The sequence below is a fragment of the Lissotriton vulgaris genome, chromosome 5 (assembly GCF_964263255.1).
Source record: "Lissotriton vulgaris chromosome 5, aLisVul1.2, whole genome shotgun sequence".
Lineage (NCBI taxonomy): Eukaryota > Metazoa > Chordata > Amphibia > Caudata > Salamandridae > Lissotriton > Lissotriton vulgaris.
In genome coordinates this window covers 475,773,427-475,789,529 of record NC_141693.1, presented here as the reverse complement: position 1 = coordinate 475,789,529, position 16,103 = coordinate 475,773,427, and positions in this window count along the sequence as shown.

Sequence of the window (16,103 nt, the reverse complement as noted above, 5' to 3'; positions counted from 1 at the left end):
ATGGACTGTAGAGTCTACAATTATGCAGACGACGCACAAATCCTGATTCAGATTGATGACACTGCTCAGGCTCATTTGAGAATGCAGAACACTCTCAAATTTATATTCAGCTGGATGTCGAACAACTCTTTAAAAATAAATCCAGATAAAACCGAAGTCCTGGCAATCACTACAGCTGCCAATCCTTGGTGCGACCAGTTCTGGCCGGCTGAATTGGGGCCACTCCCAGCTCCAGCAGTTAAAAGTCTGGGCATCAAAATTGATGCCCGACTATCGATGACTCAGCAGGTATCATCTGTGGTCGGCGTCTGTGTGAGTCTGATCCGCCAGCTGAGGAAACTCCCCTCAGTTCTATCCTTTTCCACCATGAGGCTGGCGGTTTCCGCCTTAGTTCTGGCATGGCTGGACTATGGTAACTCTCTTTACTATGGCCTCCCAAACAACCTTCTGGCCCGACTGCAGGTCGTAATGAATGATGTGGCGACACTCATTTTTAATAAACCCAGGCATACTCGGTCTACGCCCCTACTCCGCAGCTTACATTGGCTACCCATTGCCCAAAGAACAAAATGTAAAAGTCTCTGCATTGCTCATAAAGCGGTTTACGGCTCAGCCCCGAAATATATTAAAGATCGGCTCCCTAGGTATTTTCCCACTAGGTCTCTCCGGTCGGCTGAGGCATGTAACCTACTTTGCCCTCTGTACAACCTCACATCCAAGGGCGGCAGAGCCTTTTCTAGCACTGTCCCCCAGGCATGGAACCTTCTCCCGGTTGAACTCAGGAAGGAAACAAACCTATTGCTGTTCAGGAAAAAGCTGAAGACAGTGCTGTTTGCGGAGGCGTGGGGGCCTCTGTGATCCGCTTTTTTCGCCTACTGATGTTGTGTTTCCGCTGATAGCTTTTAGATACCCCTGGGTGATATAGCGCTCTACAAAGTCATAATAACATAACATAACATAACATTGATATTGCATCTGATGACGAGGAGCTTATCGTGCAGGGGGAGGTGAAGAACCGAGAGACATTTTTTTTGGCACACACAGTACCCCTGGCAGCAGCACTGTAGTGGTAGCACCTACACCTTCCTCTACCCCAGGAACATCTAGGAGGCACAGTAGTCTGGTAGAGACACCAATGCGAAAAAGTACATCAATGAGCCTAACTATGTCGAAGAAGTCTGGATCCTCATCACATATGAAAATGGTCTAGAACACCATTAAAAGAATGTTTTGGTCGGAGGCGCCATTTGAACGCAACCACCCAACGGCACGTCTGTATAATGCAATGCTGGCTAAAATGTTAGCGCTGGACCTTCTCCCTTTTTCTTTCATGGAAGGGGTGGGTTTTCTAGAATTTGTGGCAACAGTCTTCCCTAAATGGAAGGTTCCTAGCCGGTCCAATTTTGCCAGAGTTGCGGTTCCAGCACTACATCACGATGTGATGGACGTGATTCTGGCAGCTTTGCAGAAGAGTGCTGTTCACACTATCCACCTGATAACAGACATGTGGACCAGTTGCCAAGCCGTTGATTACATGTGCATCACTGAACACTGGGTCTCTTTTGCGGGGTTAGAGAAAAGATATCTGCAGGTGTTGACAGTGTCACAATTTTTCAATCTACTCCGAAACATGCAACAGTAGCCATATTTGCCATCGAGAAATCTCATACTGTAGTAAACATTTTGGAGGAGTTTAAAAGGAAGGTTTTTGAATGGCTGCATCCAAGAAAGCGCATGATTGGTTATGTTTTCATGGATAATGGTAGTAATTTCATTAAGGCCATGTCTGATGGTGGCTATTTTAGAGTGCTGTGGTTGGCGCACAGTATTAACATTGTTGTTCAAGGTTTCCTGAAAAAAGAACACACACTCAGCAAGTTAGTGACCACCTGCCGAAGAATCTGCACACATTTTAGCCATTATTTTAAGGCCCGGAAGCAGCTGAGGATCATTCAACATGACTGTAGAATGCCAGTCAGAGGACTCAGCCAGGAGGTGGCAACACGTTGGAACTCAACCTTCTACATGCTTGAGCATCTGTTTGAGCAGTATACTTGGTAATCAATGAGTATGTCTTTTACGCATGGGAGTGCTTCTATGAAAGACATGATGCTAGAGGTGGATGAATGGGACCTAGTTAAAAGCCTGACAGAAATGCTTCGTCCTTTTGAGGTGTTCACGCGTGAAGTCAGCAGGGAGGACTGTACTTTGGGCAAAGCTATCCCATTGTTGCGCATGCTAGAGCACCAACTGAAGGTGGTGTCTTCAACGTTCCGAGTTGATGCTGAAAAACAAGACGCATATCAGTTGGCGGAGAGCTTATTAAGCCTCTTAGTTGACAATGAAAGGCTTAAAGCAATACATTCAGAACAACATTACATTTGTGCCACTATTCTGGATCCACGGTGCAAAAAGGCACTGGCCAGCAATACATTCATTCCTTTTTATGAAGCAGATGTTTCCAAGTACAAATATTGGCTATCTCTGTCAGCCACTCGATTCGAAAAAGAGCGGCAGGAAATTGAAGGAACCACCACAAGTACTACTGAAGCAGCAGGCCATCCGGCGTCAAGGTCCACTTATGTGGCCGAAGGCAGTCACTTTCCCTCACAGCCGTTACTGACAGCAGCAACCGTATTATCATCATCACCTGCACCAGGCCCAGCCATAATATTGTCGGAAGCGGATTAAATAACTCATCATGGGTTTGCTTGTTCCATTGTTGATGCAAAGGCAACAGATGGTAGGCAAAGTGGAGCACCCATGGAGAACCTTGAGTGGATGGTGCAGGCCTATCTGGATGATGCAACAGAGGTCTTCTTTGATCAGAACCCATTGGTGTATTGGTATGGGAAAAGGCCTCAATGGCCACTGATCACCAAACTGGCTATAAATTATTTGGCTTGCTCACTCACAAGCATGTCTTCTGAACATGTTTTCAGTGCTGCTGGTGCCATTGTAACTTCAAAAAGGACCCGCCTCTCGCCCAAAAAATGTGGAGAGGTTAACACTGATCAAGATGAATCAGCACTTCATACCACCAGATTACAAAATACGTGAATCCACGCAGGAAGAAGAGGACACCGACTTAGGTGACGGAAGGTCTTCTCTGTTAGCTGACCTACTCCAGGTTCAATTCACAGAGTTTGAGGACGAGCTCTACTTCCCTGACACCTAGGCTTGAAATACTTACTTTTTTTTTCATCCTTATTCACTTTGATTTCTGTGTGGTTTTCTTTGTTTTGCAACTTTTAGCACAACAAAACTCTAATCACAACAAATCCATCAGCAGCACTGTCTTCGTCTTATTTCCATATTGAAGGTGACACTGTCTGCATTCCTGAAGTTCACAAGTTCACAACTCAGTCATGCTCCTCTATCCTCCTCCTCCAGACTCCCCATTTCCATTTGTTTCCCTCACGGCAGATGGCCGAATTACGCAGAATCAAGAAACTGTCGCTCTGCTGACTGTTACTTCTGAAATTGACACGAGAGGCTGCCCTGTGGCCCTTCACTTAAGAATAAGATGCTGACAAAAAGTGGAACAGGTAATGAATGATGAGATGGCATGCAGTGGGCAACACTGGCAGTCTGGCTCTGATGAAAGCAATTGCTTGAATTGAATCCTATGTGTTCGGCCATTATTTAATCTTTTTCACACGAAATGTAACACAAGTCTACTCTGTTTTTACCTTGTTTAATGCAAATTGTACTTCTACTGCAGGGGCCACTACGTTGCATTTTTTAATATAGAAAATGCCCTTGGACTCACTGTGTGTAGACTGTGACTGCATGAACAACATTGAGTTTGGCACAATACCATGATGATTATGATGAGTCTTGATGATCAAAGTTACATAATATCTTTACAGTCACTCACTGGGATGGATGGATCATCATCGTTGGTTTGTGGATGAACTATGGCCATTTCGTGAGTGGCAAACAGGTAAACAAGTCAACAACAACCACATCAGAACTACATGTCTTTCTAGTTGTGGTATGGAGTGGTCGAGCCAGTGTAGTGTTGTTATGCCAGAGTCCAGACAGCAGTTCATGTAAAATTGCGGCTATGTGGCTTGCTGTATAAAATTAGATCTGCTTTGTCTGTCTGTGTCAGAGAGGTATGCCTCATGGAGGTTGGTTCACTCAGTGGTGCCTGCCTTAACCGTCTGCATGGCCCTGGCCTGCTGTGTGCTAATTAGTATTCTTGAAAAGGAGATTCAAAGTAAACACTTTAGAAATTATGCTTGTATGTAATACTGTCGCCTCTGAAAGTGAAAGAGTTATTTTTGCACTACACACCGTACCTTATATTTTTCCTCAGGGGCGTTTCAATATCCATTCCTGTTTTTCCATCGACAATTACAGGCCGGCTTTTACCCTGTGCAATGGGAAAAAACATTAACTCAGGCTTACCATAGCAATCCACAATTCCGCATCCGCCAGGCAGGCAGTGAACAGAGTGGTCACCAAGATTGATCGACGGAGCGTCAGATGGAATGGAGGAGTACCGCGAATATGAGGAATGGCTGGTTGCATGCAACTTCCCAAATTGAACAGGATAACTGCAACATACAGTTACAGTATCCTCGTCACTTCTCCTTATCTTTTAAATAATGTTATTGTTGTGAACTTCTATGAGTGGGACTCTGTGCGTTTGCACTCTGCTTCAAATTCATCCCTACAGATATTTGATAAGTTTCTTTGCTATTTGTAAAACTAATTTAATGTACTAATAAGTGTTTATTCCCTCTGAGGGCAGATAGGCAAGTGAAATTGCGTAATTACTGCAGCCCTGTACTGTCAAATTGTTTATTCATAGTTAGTAAGTTGTAGTAAGTACTACTTTTCAGTAACCTAACCATCCATTTAGCAAACAACTTCATGCATGCACTTCCTTTATGTCCCTTAAAAGATTTATGGATATTTTCGTATCCAAAGATTTGTTTTTCTTCATTTGTTGTTTGTCCATGCTGTGTTTTTTTTATCTCTCCACAAAACTTTCCCAAAAACCCCCATTCCCATCCAATTTTCAAACCCTAACCCTCTGCCCCCGGGCTGTGTGGTTTTCATTGAGGTGTGACTAAATGACAACAATAATTCCACACACTTGCTGGGGAGGTTAAGGTCAAAAGCAACAGAAAATCAATTTCAAGGCAGGTCAAGCAATCCGACGATATATTCTTATTCTGCTTGACACACACCCATGAGTATTTACAAATCAAATCAGAATTTCATGTGCGCCATCGAGTGGATTCATCATCAACAACATCCTCCTCCTACACGTGACAAATGCTTACGCTGCTGTGTCCTTCAGTATTATTTCTTGTAGTAGCCATACTCCATGCAACTTGTAGTTAACTTTTGATGGAATACTTTAGCATTGCTTAGGCTACAATTTATGGCACTGTTATTGTGTACTGTACTATCTATCGTATTGTTCTAATGCTCCTCTCAGGCCACTCAATGTTTAATTTCCTTTTTTTTCATATGCTGCTACTGCCAGTGTGTACCACTACTACTACCACCACAACAATGACATTTCATGCGTCCAGTATTCCATAGCCAACCTTAATCGCCATTTGCCATACATCCAGCCCTGTGTCAAGCCCTATTCTCAAACACGAATAACAGGTAAGATAAACATTTTGGGGGAGGAAGAATAATGAAGTAGGTGGAGATGAGAGACTGACGGTAGTACTAGTAAAGAGTAGGACAATTGAATTCACTAACTCTGTCAGTGGCACTTTTGTACAAATTTGGGCGATTAGACAATTTGAATCAATCAGCCAGTTAAGTTTCAGGAAAACAAACGTACAGTTAACCCCCCCTGCCTCCCCCACAAAACAGTAAAAGCGTGTATGCCATGTTTAAGTTGAAAATAAATAATCATTTTGACCCTAACAGAAATAAACTATCCCACAAGACCCGACCCACCCCCCTCCCTAACCCCAACCAATGTCCATGCAATCATGTCCCCAAAAGTCCAAAAACCCCAACGCCCAATTCCCACCCCCCAAAAGTCTTTAAAAAAGGGGCAAGGGACAGTCTCTCTCTCTCTCTACTTTCGCCTGCGGTGTCCTGTGGCCAGGAGGTCCTTGAGCAGGGTTTTCTGCCTCACCACCTCCTGCTCAAGGTAGGCCACTCGCAGGATCAATCGGTGCATACAAGCCTTGCAGGTCCTGTGGGGGGCAGCTGTTGTTTTCACTGCTCAGCGCCAGCGGGTGGCTGACGGACCACAGTGCCGTACTGCTGGAGTATTGCGCTGGCTGTATGACCCAGGGGTAGGCGAGTAGGATGCAGCTGTTGTAGATGTTGACTGCGAGTCATCGTCCTCCTCCTGAGCCACCAGCCGCCGATATTCGGCGACAATTGCCTCCAGCTTCGGTTGCCGGACCCTGGATAGCCAACTCCTTCCTTGGTAGTTTAGAAGGAGTATCTATATGAAGAAAGAAAAACATACTGTAACCAATACTCTTTAAGATTAACACAAAATAATTAAACAGAAGGTTGTGTCACAGAAGCACTAGCAACTTGCAAGCGCAGTACATAACATTTGTGGCATGTATCTATCTAACCTCCCACTTCGTCGGCCTCTGCTCTAACATTAGTGGGAGTTTCAGGAATTCTACTAACACTATATGGACTCACTACATTAGACTCAGACAGTACACCAGTCTTCTTCTTCTCTCTTGTTTAGCAAAATTAGTACATAAACGTGTGGAAGCCGGCATATTGCCAGTGCAGTTAGCTTGCACCCAAGAAAAAAACAGATGCAAGTCATGATGACGCAGACTTGCGTTACTGTTACCAGTCCAGTACATGCAGGTGGTGAAGCTCTTACTTTTCTATTATGGGTGGCACTGGCCATACTCTGTTCCAAGGGCTACTGCTCAATTAATTTAACTTTCACCCTGCCCTGCCCCTGACTACTACAAAAGTAAAATGAAGAAGATAAATAATAATAATATGATCATCTATCCCTTCACAGGATTTTTGCTTATATAAGGGATGACTTTAGACACCGATAGGCCACACATGAATGACAGAGTTGAAAAAAAATGATTAACAGAGGTAGTGACTGGTCCCTGTAATCGCCGGAGGAAGGCACTTGTGACTTGACTTGATAATGTGAACCATACAATATAGATGCACAATATATGTTGTGCTTGCAAACTACTGTTAGTCAAGGGAGTATTCTGAAAAATTACAACTTCTACTTTCCTCGGCTTTGCTACTCTGGCACGGACGTGCGGTGTTACATGCTCTTCATTCTTCAAAGTAAAACTCTTCATCCACTGACCGTCTACTCTGCCTACTCTACATACACCTATGCTATCTATGATGAAGATACCACCCAGGCATCCATCCATTCAAAGTAAATGTCAATCATTCTTCTTAATGTCTCACAGAAAAACACCCTTTTTGTTTTATTTTGTAAACCGCCAGCAATTCATCCGTGCTTGACTTGCATTTGAATTTGAACCAAAGGATATATTGCGCACACATACAGTTCCTGTTTCACCCACCCAGGCAGTCCTCTTTTCTTTCTCCTTCCACCCATCCTTGCTTCAGCCTTCAATTGGCCATGCATCAGATTCCTAGCCACCTGTGTCTGCATTCAAAAACACGTATCATTCTGGCCAGTCATTATTTTAACTTGCTCGCCTTCCTTACACCCTTCTTTCCCTTTTCGTTCATCCCATCCATCAAGTTCATCTCTGATCAGGCCTGGCTTCTAGATAAAACTTTCACAGCTGAGTTGAAGTCAAATTTAGAGGAGGCCATTGATTACTCATCAACTCCCGCAGCTAATGCTATTGCTAATGAAAAGTCAAGGGTGACTGTCTTCTACCTGGTTGACAAAAACTTAGTTCTACATTTGTAAGTCTTCTTAACAGTAAAGTGTACTTGTACTGTACAACATATACACCCCTGCAGCTAGCCTACTCTGCAATCTCAATAAGTAAGGAATATAATAGCTTACCACTGCCCGCCACTACCGTGGTATCCCCCACAGCAGTTCCTGCTGGCACCACATCCGCCCCTGGAGTGACCACCTCCACACTGGTGGTGGGCTGTGCCGATGGTGATGCACCTAGAAAATGCATTTAATATTTTTAGATGCCATATACACCACTCCCTATTTTGTCTAGGAATGAAAAACTATATTACTACATAAACAAATGTAATTATTTGTGACTCTCTAGTGTAAACTAAAAATTCCCCTTTCGTAAGGGGAGGGTGTTTTTTATTCATGCTTAGCCAAACCATGCTACACTTTTTGGCACAACTGATGAATGCTTGCTTTTTAACACACACCATTTTTCTCATAACAGACAGAAGCTTCCCTTCTAAGAACAAGAGCAATATGATACTCGGAGTGGTCATCATCACCACCAAGACTTTAAGTTCCAACCAGGTGAGAGCTCTCCCACAATAATGTGTAAAATCAGCCACTGTTGAGTTTTCAAGAGTTCATCGTTTATCTTATATGAAGTTGATTTGAATAAATGTTTTGATATAATGCACAATTGAAATTTAATATACAGAGTACACACAGAGCTAGTTGTTTTACTTTTAATAAAGCTTTAAAACTTACATAGATTCTGTGGTTTTTGGTCATGAGTGAGTGAGCGAAAGGGTTTACAATTTGCAAGCATGAGTCTGTGACTCTGAGAGGTCGGGACTCTGACTCCGTAGTCTTTTGTTCTGGGTTGTATAATCATTGAGATCATCGCTGCATTCGGGAGCTAAATAATGACTCTGACACACTAGCTAGTCAGTAAGGAGATTGGGCGTTCAACTTCTGTTATGACTGAGGTATGTGGAAAGTCTAACTGTGCCTATTATCACCAATGCCCTATTTCTTGTCCATAGTTCTGTATGTGCAGAATAGTCCCTGCAACAGTAGTAGTATGTCCTCCTATCCAATCAAAAAGTAAACTAGTATCTTATTCCTGGTGGCCATTGACATTTTATTGTTGGGAATTGTCAAAGCATAAACATTTAGAAGACTTCGATAGACATTATGGACAACCCAGAGGACTGCACTCAGTGCATAGAGCTATTGCTGAATAGAATGGGAGTTTTGTTTAACACCTTTTGCCAACTGTGCAAGCTTAGCTAGCTACACAGGCAGACTAATAAAATAGTAGTAGCACAGAGAGTCATAGTAGAGGCAGGATAAGAATTTAGAAACAGTCTACAAGAAGATCAAAGACGATTTAGGAAAAAATAGAATTATGATGAACGTTTGGATTAAATAGGTGCTGTAAAAGTTAGGGAAGTATAATTATTAATATTAAAGGGAAAACTTACTGGGGCCTGCAGAACAGCCCTCAGTTGACCGATCCCGGCCTTCCTGCTCCGCTGGTGCTGCCACTGCCACCTCTGTACTCTTGCCCCTGCGAGGAGCTGATGTACATGAAAGAAAGACACAAACATGGATGATTGTTGTCAACGAAATCAAACATTTCTAAAAACCAATAACAAATTATTTCGGGAAATAAACAACAATTGCACTAGATTTATTGACCTATCTGATGTGGTCTACTAGGATAATAGTATTGCTGGATTCGCGGACCATCTACTAGGAAAGTTATGTAACTCACTAAACCAACTACAACTAGGACTGGCAGCACTCAGCAGCACGCGGAGTGACAGACACAGTCCGTCATGATTGCAGACCACTAAAAAATTTCCTACTAAATAACAAGTCATAATATACTCAACCTATCAATCCACCACCACTATCTCTTCTTAGTGGCAGGAGTACAAAGGAAGGACTGGACTAGAGTCTCTAGTCTCTCTAGCATTATGCAGTTCTGTAAAGTACACTCATACATAATCACTCAAGCCAAATGAGCACAAAATTGAAAACAAGTAAGCCTAGTAGCACTGCCACTGACTGAGCAGGCGAGCACCTGCAATCATAGAAGCTTTTGAAAAATAATTTACCTGCAATGTAAGCAGCATTCTTGCTCTTCGGAAAACACTTATATTTGCAATATATAGAAAAAGCATGCCCAGAACCATAGCAATGAATGAAAAACAAGATGGCCGTGCCCATTGCAACCATGTGGCTAAGTTTGCGCAATATTTCCCCCGCGAGCACGCAAAAATAGCTGCGAACACGCAATCACGCCCCGCAAGTAGGAAATGCACAACACGAGCATGCAACTAGCGCCCTGAAATGGAAATATGCAACGCGAACACTGAAAACAAGATGGCCACGCCCATGTACGACCGCATGGGTAACTTTGTGGTAGCCGCACTGAAAAAAAATCCTGCAAACACGCAAAAATAAAAAAATCCACAATCTCGCTAAAGTTTGCAGATTTTGCGGACCACGAGTACCGCGAATTCGCAAAATTCGCCCATACTTATTTTCTTAAGCTGTAATGTGGCACCATGTATAATAAGAACCTAGGACTCAGAGGAAGGAGGAATTAAATAGGTTTGCGGCAGGGAAGAGACCATTGATGAAACTTTGACTACATGGTCCACATGCCTCCTTACCCTTATGGGTCTTCAAATAGGATGCTACTAAAGAAATGTGAACCAAATGGGTCGGTATATATGGCATGTATGAATATGGTGAATGGAAGTTTCACAACTGAATGCACACAAATTAGATACTAATGGGATCCTAGTGAGGTCCTGAAGAAAGGCAACTAGTCCGGTGAGGCATTGGTGTGATGGCGGAAACATATTTACCCAGGGATACAGGGGATAATATTTTCCTTAGTGCATCCCTACCTGTTTTTAACACTGGCAGGGTGTCCTCTGAAAATATAATTATTCCTCAGGACACCCTAGAATATTTTAAATCTGGGATTCCACCCAATATCCAAAGAGCTTTCTTGACTACCAAGGTTGAGCCCACCCGTCCCAGATACACTTGATATCTCAACGAGGACTCTATGATGAAGCTTGCCACATGGAATTCCAGTGGGTGAGAGTACTTTTAATATCATTGGGTGATCCCCTTGGGCTGGTATGAAAGATAGACTAAGCACAGTTGGGGTTTCCTCCTGTTATTTTTATATGTTTAAGTGTTTGGAAAGGTGAGTGAACTCTTTATCACTTCTCACTTCTTCCTTCTTGGAATCTAGTAATCAGAATCTAGGCCACATATAGGATGCATTTGGCACTTAACTTTCATGTGGCTTCTGCTTTCCAGCTCAAAGACAAAACATTGACCTTTGATGTGAAATACAAGAATTAAAGAGATGTCAATTTAGTGGATGAATTATACAAAGGAAATGCAGAAGACCTGTTTGTGCCCATGACCTCCATGACAATAGGTATGTTGGGCTACAGGTTGCATCTACTGGTCAGTGCTTTAAATGTTTTTGTTATATGCCACACGTGCTCGTTACATACGCATGCTATTTTTCTTTAATTAGATGTCTATTCATTGTCATGATGCACCCTCATTAGTGTCAGCATTCGGGGTTTATAAGGCTACTGTTATCTATTACTTCATCGTCCTTTTTCTCCTTTCTTTATTCCTTTACCTTCTTTTTCATGAGCACATGGTATATACATCTTTGAGGTGGCGTTTTTAATTACTCATTTCGTCTTGTGCAAATCTTGAGTACCCTCTTTGAGGTTAAGGATATAGTGTTGTATTGCAACTAATGTTTGCATAGGGCTTTTTCATTGATTTTGAAATTGTCTTGTGTTGTAGATCTGGACGGAAACATCAAGAAGAAATTGGTAACTAGATATATATATGCACATTTGTTTATGTTTTTCATCCCCTGAGGAAGGGTTCATGTTGAACCCGAAATGCATTGGGAATTGTTAATTTTACCAATTTTCTTTATCTTCTAAAAATCTTTACACTTTTGATATAACGTGCTATATGCACAAAATTGCATTTTTCTGAAACTGTTATCCTACGTGTGTAATGAGTTGAATTGCACAGTACAATTCTGTCTGATGATAATTTGTTTGTTTAAAACTTTCAACAAAGTGTTCTGAAAACCTTGTATTTGAATCTCAGTGTTATTTCTGATAAGATAGTAAAGTAAAGTTTGATAAACTTATTGAGGCTTTTTTCAGCCCTTGTGCTGTGCAACATGTAGTCTTTGGCTTTGCCAGAAACTCATACTTGTCATGACCTCCATAAGCCAGGTCGGGCCATGGTGATGAATGAGGGCTGCCGCCCTGGTGCATTGATCTATCGAGAAGAGGGCCATCGCCCTGTACAATGCAGTGACCTGAAGGGCCCATTTTCCTGTGTGCACTGTCACAAGCCCAGTATGCCAGGAGGGAGACTGTGGCAAAGTGATACTGCTGGTGCCCTGGAGCAGCATTCAGCTATGAAGGAGAAGCAAGCCATGATCCGCAGAGGAGGAGCAACGTTTTAACTATGCATCAATCCAGTAGGACCCAAGACTTGTCTTTGATTCAGGGAGGCGTAGCACGTAGATGGATGAACAAGTGTACACCTGCTGCCTCTCCCGTAACATCCCGTCTTTTGCTTACCAACAGGCTGCAGATGCATGCCAGGGTACTGTGAACCTCCACTCCAGTGAAACGGGAAAGACTGAATATTGGCCCGCCAAAACTGGGATTGCTCTGACTGACACGCTACAGTGCAGAGGCACTTTGACTTTCTCAACGCCATCATGATACTTCCAAGACTTGAACTCACTGGAGGGGCCTAGCTGGAATGTCACCTCACAGAAATAGAGAATAACCTCAATCCTTTCACAATGAACTGGAATTTGAGATCAGATGCAGGGACAGCTAGTGTACCTGCCTTAAGAAGACTGTGTATATGATTTGTACACAAAATACTTGGGTGGGTGTATGGAAGTGCCAATGCACCACATGTGTAATACGTTGATGTCTCACAATGCACTGCCCTTTGGTAGCCTTTTAGTGTTTTTTTTTCACAAAGTGACTGTATGTATTATGTGTACGAAAAGTACATGGGTGGATGAACAGTAACACCAATGCACCACCCATGTAATGCCTACCTGACATATGGTAACGCACAGCAGCGCAATGTTGTGCTATGTGTCAGGCTTTTTTTTTTACTAAGCCATACAACAACTATCCTATGAGGCTATTTGCTCTATGTGTGGGTGCTGCAGAATAAATTATTTCTCCTTGTTATGCCAGCCTAGGTAGATTCACCAGTTTGGTGCAAACCTATGTCTATTACACACAAAGAAGGTCCCAGGGGTAAATTTATAGACCCTACTGTTAAGCCCCCTGTATATAAGTGACACCAACCTAGAATTAACAGAGAGTCAAGAAACAAACAGACAATGTACCCAAATAAAGTTACACAGGAAATAGTTATTAAACTATGCGAGTTCCCATCAGTCCACCAACGAGACCGCCCTTCATCATCTGGGATCTCTGGTGCATAATTTCTGTCACATTAGAGGGTAAAAAACCTGTGCTGGCAGATGACTACACCAGGCACAGGAAAAACCACAGTGATATTTACAGATGTGAAACAGAAAGGCGTATCTAGAAGGGAACTAAGTAGCAGTGCATGAAAAAAGATGTGTGTTGTGAAAAGAAAGAGAAGAAGCTCTAAAATTTGGTAGTGGTCGGGAAAAACAATTTAATAACCACCCTCACACTCCTAAATCAATAAAAACAGTGCAATAGTGGTTTAACAAATAGCCACTAAAGATGAAAGGTCGACATGTTTCTGCAGACGTATGGAGTCTAGTGATCTCCTGCTGCTTCTTCTGGACCATTAGTGCTACTGCTAGAAAAAATAAATAACAAGAACCATATCACCTGAAAGTGTATGTATGAACATCTTATCATCCTAAAGATAGGGGAGAAAATTATAATATAAGGGTACAAAGTCATGTATACATGTGAATTTTAACGTGCATGTTTAGTGCCATCATTATTAAATGCTGGGCATAAGCTAATATTGCCCAGCACTCAGACTAACAGGCTCAGTCACAAATCACCAGTTCAGTAAATTTGTAGATAGGGTTCACTCACCCACTTGATGAGAAGGAACCACTCCACCTTACCTGGCACGAGCTCAGGTAAATGGATGCACCGCACTAGAAGAAGACAACAAATCAAAAGATGTATCCACATCTAAATGTATTCCTAAACTGACCGGTCTAAGCATGCTCCACACCAAGCATCACATTCCTACCAGTGCCATGGATTAGCACCTGGTCGATTAGCTATATATTATAAATGGATAGTTACAGGTCGGTAACGACGCTACAAAACGTCACCACTGTTTCCAACACATGTCAGCGTGCGTCTGCACTTAACTTAAAAATGACGGAATACCAAACGAGCGATTTTTGATGTCCAAAAGGAGCACAACCCCTCTCACTCACACATGCTTGCCACCCGTCTTACCTCTCCGTCGGTGCACCGGTCGTCCCTCTAAGCTCTATCGTAGGGAGGAACCGACTCGGTGCACTGGCGAGGTAAATATACTTTTCTCGCTTCCGCATGCAATGCGCAACGATGTCCGACGCCCCCTGTGCGTGGTGACGTCATGCGCCTACTCGCCACTGGATGCGCTCTTCTTGATGGGAAATGTAGTTCCCGAGCTCTGTCTGTTCCGCAATACTGGCTCCCTGGTGCCTCTTGCCCAGTGTATCATCAAAGCACAGTAGCACAGACAGAGTGTGATAAAAGACCCCACATCTCTAATGGGAGGTATATTCAGTAATTATCTGATGTTTAACGAGGGGTGATATCAATGAACGCGGTCTGGTATTAAATACACTGCGTACAAAACATATAATCACCCTTGCTGATTTATAATCATTTTATGACGATGCTGAAGCTTAACCCTACTATGGAAAAAAAAATTTTATCCACAGTTTCCTTCTCCTGAATTCTTTAAGCAAGAAAAACGATATGATAAAGGCTGCTGAATAATATGGTTGAATCCATACTGAGAAGCCATGCAGGCTAATCATCCCGCTAGATAGACAACTAGACATGTGTAGACCAACAACGAAGAAGGCCAAAATCATCTTCTGCACCAAAGCATCATACAACACCATAGTGCAATCGCTTGGTATGTAAACTCTCATGTGTGCCAGAACGGGTTACCTTGTCAGCCCCAACAAAGATCTAGTTCTACTGTAGTGACCAACATGCCCGTTTAACAATCACAAGAGCTGTATTTTGTCAATGAGATACGGGTCTATTAATGCGACACCCCTTATACCTAAAGGGACATCCACGGGATTGCGTCATTCAACCCACATTCATCACTACGAAGGCAATAGACCCACTTTTGTTCACATTTAAACAGAAATTTCGCCGTATCAGTAACTGACGGAGGAATCCACGGTTGATCCAATACTGTCCACATGATGTCCGTGGGTAGATGACCCACCTGCAAGAAATGGTTAGTCAATTTGGTGGCTTGTTTGCAACACCGGATTGAACTTTTATGTTCAGAAATTCTGAATTTTATCTTTCTGGTGGTCATCCCCACGTAATTCAGTTTACAAGGACATGTTATTAAGTAAACCAAGTTTGAGCTGTTACAGTTGGTGAACCGTTTAAGTTGCCAAGGTCTGTCTGTGCCTATGTCTATGGTGAGTGTTTTTGTCGTTTGTGGACATGCCGCACAGCCACCGCAAGGATGGTGTCCGGTGACTGCAGGCATGTCCCAAAGAGTACCGACAGCTCGAGGAATCATGTTTTTGGGCCTTGTGTGGACCAGCTGGTCTCTAAGATTTTGGCCTCTCCGAAAGGCAAACAGCGGAGGAGGTATAGGGTCACTCCCTGTCCTAAGAATTTTCCAATTCCTCTTAACAATTTTTTGGACTTGGTTGGAAAGTGTACTAAATGTGTTCACACAAGTCATTCTTTCTTGTGGGTTCTTTGGAGGTGTTGGTTCCAAGAGACCTTGCCTGTTATTGTTAGCTGCACGCTTTTTGGAGTTTTTTATGAGATGTCTAGGGTATTTCTTATCGTGCAGATTTCTTTCTAGAGCTTTAGAGTGTGTGACGAAGGCCGTTTTGGTGGAACAATTCCTCTGAATGCGGAGGAATTGCCCAAAGGGCAGATTGTCCCTCAGCGTTTTTGGATGAAAGCTGTCGTAACCTAACAGGGAATTCCTCGCC